This window comes from Salvelinus sp. IW2-2015, linkage group LG14 (genome assembly GCF_002910315.2).
Source record: "Salvelinus sp. IW2-2015 linkage group LG14, ASM291031v2, whole genome shotgun sequence".
Taxonomy (NCBI): Eukaryota; Metazoa; Chordata; class Actinopteri; order Salmoniformes; family Salmonidae; genus Salvelinus; species Salvelinus sp. IW2-2015.
Genome location: NC_036854.1, coordinates 50,356,142 through 50,368,480, shown reverse-complemented (window position 1 = coordinate 50,368,480; position 12,339 = coordinate 50,356,142).

Below are 12,339 nucleotides of genomic sequence, written 5' to 3'. Positions count from 1 at the left end.
GACGATCCACAAGTTACTGTAGGGTGTGAGAGGTATTTAAATGGGTTGATGGACCTGCAAAGCTTCTGTATGTGTGTGTGTGTGTGTGTGTGTGTGTGTGTGTGTGTGTGTGTGTGTGTGTGTGTGTGTGTGTGGTGTGTGTGTGTGTGTGTGTGTGTGTGTGTGTGTGTGTGTGTGTGTGTGTGTGTGTTGGTGTGTGTGTGTGTGTGTTCTGAAACCAAGTTGATTTGAGAAGTCCAACCTGAGAATACCGCTCCAGGGTGTCTGCTTCGTGTTCGGCTCGTTATATTGTTAAAGACCTGATGGGCCCAGCACCACACGGTATGGCTCGTTATATTGTTAAAGACCTGATGGGCCCAGCACCACACGGTATGGCTCTATATTGTTGAAGTTGGGTTCCAGAAAGGTCTCCTTGGTTGTACTCTTCTGTTATTTTTAGTTTTACACAACATGACAGCGAGAGATATGACAGCCTGGAGCTGGACTCCGGGTACTTCAACGCGCTCCACCACCGCTACAACGACACCAGCGACCCGACCGTCGATCTCCTATCTGAGACGACGCTATGAAGCAAGACCAGAAGCTAGCCGCCACTAACAACCCAGGACGCTCCTAACACTGGGCTCACCCTACGGTATTCAAGGTATATCTAGCAGCCTGTGGTACACGGACGGATGGTCTCCCCTTCTCCCTCTCTCCTATTTTTTGAACCTCGTCCCCGCTACCACTAGAGGCTGAGATAAGACGTCCCAAAAATGGCGATGCTGCCCTACGCAATCAGAGTTCTTTCCCAAAAAAATGTCCATACCCTCACACGAAGGGTAGCAGGGCTTGGTAAGCGGCCAACAACACACTTTCACTCCTGGCGAACCTCCTCGCAACCGTCGGACTGCGCCCCAGTTGAGAATAGCTCCTGCGGGATTTGCACAAGCATGGCTTTGCAGAACTTGGTGGCTACAATGGAGTGTTGGTGAAATGGGCTTGTGGTTGCTCGGTGCGGCGGATCACGGCTGGAATCTTGGTACCTCAAGGGGACACCACGTGCGGACTGGCAGGAGCGCAGGCCCGACGCACCGAATTGGGAGGGTTGGGTTCTTGGCCCCGCCCCACTCATGCTGGACAACACTCAACTACCGGACAAGTAGACACAGCCGCAGGGCGACGTGCTGCGGCATCTGGCAGGGAGCGGACCTAGTCACAAACCTATACGGAGATAGTTCCCGCCAAACCTCCAGATAAAGCGCCTTAACTCACCCAACCCCTTGCCGCGCGACCCTGCTTCACAGTAGATACACCCCTGTCCCACCTAAGCCTTAACCCCAACCCCGCAACACTGTAAACCCTCTAACCCCAGCACCCAACCCAACCCCCACAAACACAACCCCTAACCCACCGCCACACCTAAAGCCCACCTAAACCGCCCACCCCACCTCCCGCAGACAACACATCCTAACCAAATAAATTTTCCTGTATTTTCTTCTTTCATGAAACGGAACCAGGGCCTGACCAGACCGCAAACGCCTCCTGCTATTCACTGACCCCCACGCAAGGCAACATCTATTTCGCGACGAGTCCACCAAACACCGTACGCAACATCTTAACGATGAAAGTGTAAGTTTCACCTTAGATCCGTGGAAGCAATGGAGCAATTTAAGAGATAACTCCCGCTATGAGCTCCCACGTAAAACAAAGGCCAGCAATAATGACTACAAACTGACCAGACAAATAGACAAAAACCTATCATAACAGACAACAAGAACCCACACCAACACAGCAGACGCAACACGCCACCGGACCGGCAAACAGGGTGACAATTCCCAAATACAAAGCCTAACGGAGCAAAAATCCCAACCCCTAACCCAAACTTTAACCTTAACCCTAACCACTACACCTACCCTAACACCCCACGCCCTTAACCCTAACCCGAGTCAACAGGATAGTTCTTATCTGGATTTGTTGGAGTTGAGGCTCACTAGAAACAACTGAGTTCCAATGGGCAGTAACTATACAGCAAATTGGAAAGAAAATCACCCAAGTTTTGCAAATTTGTACAATGATTATTGGTAAGAAACTGATTTCCTAAGACCTTACTGCTGCTGTACCTTAGGTATTTGGATGATATTTTTGACTGTGGGGGAGCTCCACCCTGACGATACAGGGAATTCTTAAACATTTTTAAATCACATAACTTAGCAATTCACCATTTATACCTATCTATAACCCCTCCACCTCCATCGATCCCCCTCAGAGTACAGGCCTCAGTGTAACGCTCATTACTTCAACGATAAAGGCGAATGAAGAGCACTTTTTCCAGTCTTGTCTGGTCCAGTAACGGTGGGTTTGTGCCCACTATCGTTGTTTTTGCCGGTAATGTGTCTGTGTAGGACCTGCTTGACAACAGGCCTACAAGCCCTCAGCGTCCAACGCTCTCTCAGCCTCATTGTGGACAGTCAGTCGACGGAGTGGAGGATTGTTGCGTTCCTGTCCTACTGCGGGTGTGTTGCTGCCATCCCTTACCTATCCCGCAAGTGTGATTCGAATGTCACAATCCTGTGCAAGTGTTGTTACACAGCGTCTGCCACTTGCCAGGACGATCAGCTGTCCGTCCTGTCTCCCTGTAGCGCTGTCTTAGGCGTCTCACAGTACGGACATCGCAATTTATTGCCCTGGCACACTGCAGTCCTCATCCGCCTCCTTGCAGCATGCCCAAACACATTCATGCAGATGAGCAGCGCCGTTCTTTTATTGTTTTTCAGAGTCAGTAGAAAGGCTCTGTTATAGATTCCTAAGTTTTCAAACCTGTACCTAATTGCCTACCCCGTTGTAAAGCTGTTAGGTCTTAACACCTGCCCGTTCCCCACAAGTGCATGTTCATTATTGTCTATCTGGTTCATTGGAACAAGCATGGAAACAATTATCTTAAATGGGACATACTCGATGGCGTTCTCAAGCCCATTTTAGGGAAAAATGCAAGTCCAAAACTGTTTTAAACGCCGGACCTCGGTACCTCAATTCTTGCTCTAGAGTAACTAATAATGCCAGAATCCATTATTATTACACTATATGGAATAGAAAACACCATCTCTAAGCTTTCTACCAAACCACCGTACTTAAAATTTTGGCTCTGATGGTTCAAACAACACACGCATTTATCTAGCAACCAACACTGCTGAAACCAGCGGACAAAGGTCTCTGAGCGCAAAGCTAAGACTCGATGCCCTGATATCATTTCAAGTCAAGGCTATAGCACACTCACTAAAAGAGAAGATCGGATTATGACGATGACTAATATCGTGCAACCCTCGCTGTGCGACCTTACGCTTCCCCTGTGGATGCCAAGGGTAAAGTAGAGAAAAAAGGACTGTTGATTATCATCACCTGTCTGAACGTTTGAATTGACCCCTCATTGAACAACGTGTCCCCATTTTCCTTTGCCTGCCAAAAAAGGCGCCATGCCCCCCGAACTGCCTAATTGCCTTTTAACAAATGCTCGATAATGGACAGAGTCGCGAATATGAAGCTACCCGGCACTTTGCAGTTATGCTGTACGATAGCAGTTATAAACTTTATCATGCAAAGTATGTTGTTATTCAATGACTACCCAACTAGTCACAGTGTGAGAAGTAATGAAAATTTTATCTTTCGAATCCGACTATATCGAGATGAGTATGACGGTGCATGAGCTTTGAGGTATCTCTAGAGAGTGCTTAGTGCGCGCCTATATGCCCTAGGGTGTGGCCTGCTACTCAAATTATACTACAGAGGCGCGTGAGAAAAGAACGTTCTGAATCCAAAACAAAGACGGTTCTGGACAAAGGACCCAGTTGTACAACATTCTGATAAGATCAGCAAAGTAGGAACCATATTTGGGATATGCTATTTCATATATCTGTCGAACTGTTTAATAGTAAGCTTTGCGCTCAGGTTTGGTTATCCCTTACCAATTAATAGTACTATGTCGTAAGTAAAATTTTTAGAATTCTAAACGCGCGATCATTAGAACTAATGGATCATACGTTTCTCATACATACAACATGTATTTTTTTTGTAATGTTTTGTAGCTATTTGAGAATAATGAATCTAATAAAAATATGCGACATTCTGGGAAAAAAGATGCTACGTTAGCACGTTATGCACGTTATGCTACGTGGTATGAACCACGGATTTCAGCTCTAAATATGCATTTTCGAACAAAACATAAGTGTATGATAAACCTGATGACAGGACTGTCATCTGAGGAAGGTTTATGAAGGTTAGTGAAATTTAATATATTTTGCTGGTTTATTCGCTAACGCTAACGTGCCTATGCTATCGCTAACGTGCTTGATGAATGAATGCGGTTGTGTGGTAGGCTATTGTAGTAAGTCAATATAATGCTAATATTGTGTTTTCGCTGTAAAACACTTAGAAAAATCTGAAATATTGGCTGTATTCACAAGATCTTTGTCTTTAATTTGCCTATTGTACACCACCATGTATTTTTCAAAAATGTTTTATGATGAGTATTTCGGTATGTCACGTTGGTGTCTGTAATTATTCTGGCTGCTTTCGGTGCAATTTCTGATTGTAGCCGCAATGTAAACTATGATTTATACCTGAAATATGCACATTTTTCGAACAAAACATAGATTTATTGTATAACATGTTATAAGACTGTCATCTGATTAAGTTGTTTCTTGGTTTCTTTGGTTTGTTCTAGGTTAGTTTGGTTGATTTTGATTTTGCTACCTGTGCTGTGAAAAATGTCTGTGCTTTTTTCTATTTGTTGGTGAGCTAACATAAATATATATTGTTTTCCCTGTAAAACATTAAAAAAATCGGACATGTTGGCTGGATTCACAAGATGTGTATCTTTCATTAGCTGTATTGGATGTGTGAAAGTTAAATATTTCAAAAAAAATATTTTTTGAATTTCGCGCTCTGCCTTTTCAGTGGAATGTGGGAGGAGTTCCMCTAGCGGAACGGGGGGGGCGAGACAGGTTTTAAACCCTTTACAATGAAGATCTGTGAAGTTATTTTGAGTTTTATGAATTATCTTTGAAAGAGAGGGTCCTGAAAAAGGGGCGTTTCTTTTTTTGCTGAGTTTATAAATAACTACACAATTGGTGACTTATATTTCATATATGGTAGTGTAGTCAGTTTTAATGAAGAAACTACCAATGATCCATGTTTCAGATTAAAYAATGTACTACCAATTCTTATAAACAAGGCTAACCGTCTTCTGCCTTATGCATAATTCCTAAATGTATGCCTAAAAAACATTCCCAAAATAAAACATTTTCCTGAACTATGTGGACTACAGGCATACATGTGGTACCTACAGAGAACAAGCATCTGTGAAACTGCAACTGTAGTGTCAAGACATTATGAGTAAGTTCAACAGGAGATAAACCATAGCAGAAAATACTCTGAAACTGTTTTTTTCCAATCCCTGGGCAGGCTTGGGTAGAATAGGTTAAGCTATTTGTCCTTGTGTTTGTTCCCTGCAAACAAAACTCAGAGGTTACACTGCACCAAGAGCCCAGCGTAGAGCCGTCTTGTGAGCAAATGAATGTATAATGTCTTTAAAGTGACATTTTCTCACTAACTGTTTTTCAATTGAAAGGATGGCAAGGCTGTTCAACCTGTCTTGGCACATTGTAGATCTTAGATAGTTCATTATAAGTTTCAGCTTACTGAAGGCACGTTCACCTCCAGAAACTGTTACAGGCATTGTACAGGAGATTCCCAGTGTAATGCACACCTCTCCAAAAATGTTCTTTAGTTGCATCTTGTGTTGCATTTAGGATCTCTACAGGAGAAAGACCATCTGAAAAAGTGGCACCATATATCATCTTTAGATGTCGCACTTCATTTTCAAATCCATCTGTGAGATCTTTGGAGTACTTGTTTCTCAATTTTTGGCAAGATACACAAATGTGGTTTTCAGTCCTTTTCCTAAATGTAAGTATTGGTGAAAACTCCTCGCATAATGCTGCAACCGTGTGGAACTGCATGTCCAAATGACTGATTATACTATCCAGAGCCACATAAAACCCTGTGTTGTGAAATCCAGTGTCTGACTTCTGTTCATCTGCTATGTCATCTTCAGTCTCATCAGGGAAACGTTTTCTTTTTTTTCTGGCGGCTCCTCTGTTCACTGTAAAACTGAGTAGTTACACCCATTTCATTTGCCACCATGGAGGCTTCTGCCAGAAGAGCGTCCCATTGATTACACAGAGCCTGTATTTCTTCCTGTAGTGCCTTAATGTGAGCTGCTTCAGTGTCCAGAGAAATATTTCCCGACTGAAGAATTTGGCTTCTATTCTCAACGCACTGCAAAACTTTTACACAAAGTGAGCAGGAAGAATTCATGCCCTGAAAGACATGAAGTAGCTTTTCAGACCATTTGCCTCAGATTTGGCTTCGTTTGTCAGGGCTGCAGATAGCAAGAAGTATGTCTAGGGCCTTGATGATAGACGGTAAATGAGTTGCCACTTGTCAGACCGCAGCAATACACACACTCCATCGCGTGTCTGAAAGGCGGTTAAGACAGCAGCCAGTCTTTTCCTTGAGAATGGCCCATCGCTCTGGGCTGGCACTGAACAGATTGAAAGAAGATTCACACAGCCAAAAAAGGTTGATACTTCTGTGCACGACTGAGCTGCATGTACACCCACAAGATTAAGAGTATGGTAGGCACAAGGTGAGTTTGCAGTATGTGTGTTTATACTCCCTTCACTTTCCCTGACATATTTGCACCATTATCATAGCCTTGACCACGGCAATCTGCTATGTCAATACCCTTCCAATGCACTCAACATCATTTCAGAAATGTCACTGCCTGTCTTTCTAGCAAAGTCTCTATATTCAAGAAAACATCCAATTATTTCCCTGAACTTTATCTAGGTAATGTCCATGATGCACATCATCAAGATTGAGGGATTTCCTCCAGAATGGCAGATTCCTAGATGCTAAGTACAGTGTCCAAAAATCCTTTCTAGCTCTGTTTTTATACATTTCTCTCTGGATTTGTTTCTGCAGCTGACTGTCTATACCTGTAGCTGTTGTTACGGTACGCTGCAGATTTTTCCATTTCCAGTAACAGTTCTTGTGAGACACACCATCCTCTGGTAGTTTGTCATACATTCTCCACCATTTCACTGATGATATCTTATAGCAATCCTTGCTAATCAGAGAACTGGGTGATGGTTCACTTTGCTCATGAGAAAAAATAACACAGTGAATGAAATATAATGCCCTTACACTCTTACTGTAAATAAGCCAGTCTCTCTGCACCTTTTCTGTTCTGTTTGCTGACTTACTGTAAATAGTAGTGATGCACCGATATTACATTTTTGGCCGATAAAGATATCTGATATTTTATTTGCCGAAAAAAACCCGATACCAGTAACTGATATTTAAAATTATAGCGGCCTTTTAAGCATTCTTGTTCAGTTAAATAGTTAACACACCCACATGGATGCACCGGTCTATGGCACTGCATCTCAGTGCAAGCGGCATCACTACAGTCCCTGGTTCGAATCCATAGAGCAGCGCACAATTGGCCCAGCGTCGTACGGACCGTTATTGTAAATAAGAATTTGTTCTTAACTGACTTGCCTAGTTAAATAAACGTTACACACACACACACACTGACCAAAAAGTTATTTTGTTGGCATTTATGTATGTCCCAGTAAAACATCAAAACCTATTTCTTTCACTGACTTGCTGTGCTGTTTCATTGTTGAGTTGATTCATTCTCAACCAGGATTTCTATGGAACACCGTTTGGGTCGTTGCAGGTCAAATAGGGAAAAAAGGATTCCTAAATCATTGCTAAGAATAATGAAAATTACTGCATTTTCTACTGGTCATTGTTTTCAGGCTAGTTGTATTGGTGCTAGCTAGGTACCAAGCTAAAGCTAGCTACCCCAGAAGTTACAGTCCAAGAAACAATGCTTTATTACCGACGCGGTATTGTAAACACATCGTTGGTGGCCGGTATTTGCTTGTTTGCTACTGTATCTTTTTTGACACGCAAAGACCGAAAAGGCTTTCCATAGTATGTATGTCGTGAAGCTAATAGCAGTGACGCTATTACCATGTGARTCCGGTAGGGCAACAGCTGAAAAATAGCGCAAAAACCCAACATCACCCACGACGGAGAACGTTTAATTGTCAAGGGCAATGAATTTCCATTATTTTGGCTTTAAGGAATTTCACCTGGGTGTTGTCTTGCTGAAATGTTCTTACTCTTTCAGATGTCTGCTCGACTTGTTGACTGCTCGATCCACACAGCAGACATTGTGTGGGCTAGGTTAGGAATGCTGTGTTGCACGTGTGGCGCAAAATTTTACGCGGCGTCATTATGTCATGTACTTACATTATATAGGTATTCTCGTCAGCTTTGACATCGGTTTTGCACATTGGCGTTAAACTAGACATCGGGCCAATACCAATGTTGCCATTTTTAGCTAATATTGGATGATTCCGATATGTTCACCGATATATCGTGCATCCCTAATTCTTATCTTCATAATGCCAAAACCTCATCATCCCTCAATAACTTCAAGCAAAGAKTGGGGGTCAGCCTGATGAACCAAACTACTCAGTAATCTCCTCCATGAAGACTGGGGGTCAACCTGATGAACCAAACTACTCAGTAATCTCCTCCATGAAGACTGGAGGTCAGCCTGATGAACCAAACTACTCAGTAATCTCCTCCATGAAGACTGGAGGCAGCCTGATGAACCAAACTACTCCAGTAATCCCTCCTCCATGAAGACTGGAGGTCAGCCTGATGAACCAACTACTCAGTAATCTCCTCATGAAGACTGGAGGTCAGCCTGATGAACCAAACTACTCAGTAATCTCCTCCATGAAGACTGGGGGTCAGCCTGATGAACCAAACTACCCACTAATCTCCTCCATGAAGACTGGGGTCAACCTGATGAACCAAACTACTCAGTAATCTCCTCCATGAAGACTGGGGGTCAGCCTGATGAACCAAACTACTCAGTAATCTCCTCCATGAAGACTGGGGTCAGCCTGATGAACCAAACTACCACTAATCCCTCCATGAAGACTGGGGGTCACGCTGATGAACCAAACTACCCACTAATCCCCCCATGAAGACTGGGGGTCAGCCTGATGAACCAACTACCATAATCTCCTCCATGAAGACTGGGGTCAGCCTGATGAACCAAACTACCAGTAATCCCCGCCATGAAGACTGGCGGTCAACCTGATGAACCAAACTACTCACTAATCCCTCCATGAAGACTGGGGGTCAAGCCTGATGAACCAAACTACCCACTAATCCCCGCCATGAAGACTGGGTCAGCCTGATGAACCAAACTACCACTAATCCGCCATGAAGACTGGGGTCAGCCTGATGAACCAAACTACTCAGTATTCTCCTCCATGAAGACTGGGGGTCAGCCTGATGAACCAAACTACCCACTAATCCCTCCATGAAGACTGGGGGTCAGCCTGATGAACCAAACTACTCAGTAATCTCCTCCATGAAGACTGGGGGTCAGCCTGATGAACCAAACTACCCACTAATCCCCCATGAAGACTGGGGTCACCTGATGAACCAAACTACCCACTAATCCCCCCATGAAGACTGGGGGTCAGCCTGATGAACCAAACTACCCACTAATCCCTCCCATGAAGACTGGGGGTCAGCCTGATGAACCAAACTACTCAGTAATCTCCTCCATGAAGACTGGGGTCAGCCTGATGAACCAAACTACCCACTAATCCCCCCATGAAGACTGGGGGTCAACCTGATGAACCAAACTACCTAATCTCCCGCATGAAGACTGGGGGTCAACCTGATGAACCAAACTACCACTAATCCCTCCATGAAGACTGGGTGTCAGCCTGATGAACCAAACTATCACTAATGCCCACCATGAAGACTGGAGGTCAGCCTGATGAACCAAACTACCCATAATCCCTCCATGAAGACTGGGTCAGCCTGATGAACCAAACTACCCACTAATCCCTCCATGAAGCCAAACTCTCTCTCACACACACACATCATCAAACATTTTTTTCTGTATGCTGAGTATATCATGTACAATTATAATTAATAATATCCTTTGTTTAAGTGATTGAACAAACTTTTTTTTTTTTTTTTTTTTTTTTTTTACATATATCAGTGGTGTAGTCATATCACCATTTTGGTCTTCAATGCACCATTGGTCTTCCAACCTCACCGCACACCATTTTGGTCTTCCACCTCACCCGCACACCATTTTGGTCTTCCAACCTCACCCGCACACCATTTTGGTCTTCAACCTCACCCTGCACACCATTTGGTCTTCCAACCCTCACCTGCACACCATTTTGGTCTTCCAACCTCACCTGCACACCATTTTGGTCTTCCAACCTCACCCGCACACCATTTGGACCACTTTCTTTCTCTACTTGTTTAGTCTTTCCACTTTTCTTTGCGAAATAATAAATAAAACCTAAAAAACATCCGACACCGTCAAAACACCAACCGTGAGTCGGTTACCGCCGATTAACATTTGATCTGATTGGATCCCGGCCTTAGTCTCCTCCCCTTCACAAACTTACATCGTTTGTGTTTGTTCACGTTCAGCGTGACGCTGTTATCTGAGATCAGAGCGGGAGAGGAAGGAGGATGTCCTTAGTAACCTGTGCAATGTGGCCAGACAAATGATTTGTCAAGCAGACAAATCATTTTGTAACATTTCATTAATGATGAATGCCATTTTTTCATGGCAAATGTGTTCCAACGGTTTGCTGATGAAAGAAACTAGTGCTCTATTCAGTCTGTTATGAGTGATAGAAATGGCAAGGTCCTTTCAGATTGAGCTGAAACATGAAGCGTTTACCGTTAATGCAGTCTCTGCTAAAGCGGGAACCTTGCCTTTAAATTTCTATCACCCTGTAAAGCTGAACTTCTGTGATGCAGACAAAATAAACCCTAAATACAACACCTTTGCACAGTGGGGGAAAAAACATCTATATCACAGGAGAAATAACGTCTATATATGCATCAAAGAGATGTATTATTACTGGTAAAGAGATACTGGTAAAGAGATGTATCATACTGGTAAAGAGATACTGGTAAAGAGATGTATTATACTAGTAAAGAGATGTATTATACTGGTAAAGAGATGTATTATACTGGTAAAGAGATACTGGTAAAGAGATGTATTATACTAGTAAAGAGATGTATTATACCTGGTAAAGAGATGTATTATACTGGTAAAGAGATGTATTATACTAGTAAAGAGATGTATTATAGGTAAAGAGATGTATTACTGGTAAAGAGATGTATTATATGGTAAAGAGATGTATTATACTGGTAAAGAGATTTGTATTATACTGGTAAAGAGATGTATTATCTGGTAAAGAGATGTATTATAACTGGTAAAGAGATGTATTATACTGGTAAAGAGATACTGGTAAAAGAGATGTATTATACTGGTAAAGAGATACTGTAAAGAGATGTATTATACTAGTAAGAGATGTATTATACTGGTAAAAGAGATGTATTAACTGGTAAAGAGATGTATTATACTGGTTAAAGAGATGTATCATACTAGTAAAGAGATGTATTATACTAGTAAAGAGATGTATTATACTGGTAAAGAGATGTATTATACTGGTAAAGAGATGTATTATACTGTAAAGAGATACTGGTAAAGATATGTATTATACTAGTAAAGAGATGTTATTATACTGGTAAAGAGATGTATCATACTGGTAAAGAGATACTAGTAAAGAGATGTATTATACTAGTAAAGAGATGTATTATACTGGTAAAGAGATGTATTATACTGTAAAGAAATGTATTATACTGGTAAAGAGATGTATTATACTGGTAAAGAGATGTATTATACTGGTAAAGAGATGTATTATACTGGTAAGAGATGTATTATACTGGTAAATAGATGTATTATACTGGTAAAGAGATGTATTATACTGGTAAAGATGTATTATACTAGTAAAGAGATGTATCATACTGGTAAAGAAATGTATTATACTGGTAAAGAGATTGTATTATACTGGTAAAGAGTGTTTATACCGGTGAAAGAGGAATTACTGGTAAAGAGATGTATTATACTGGTAAAGAGATGTATTATACTGGTAAAGAGATGTATTATACTGGTAAAGAGATGTAATTATACTGGTAAAGAGATGTATTATACTGGTAAAGAGATGTATTATACTGGTAAAGAGATGTATTATACAATACTGTAAATGTAAAGAGATGTATCATACTGGTAAAGAGATACTGGTAAGGGATGTATTATACTGGTAAAGAGATACTGGTAAATAGAAGATGTGAGTCTGGGTTTGCTTTTAGGTATTA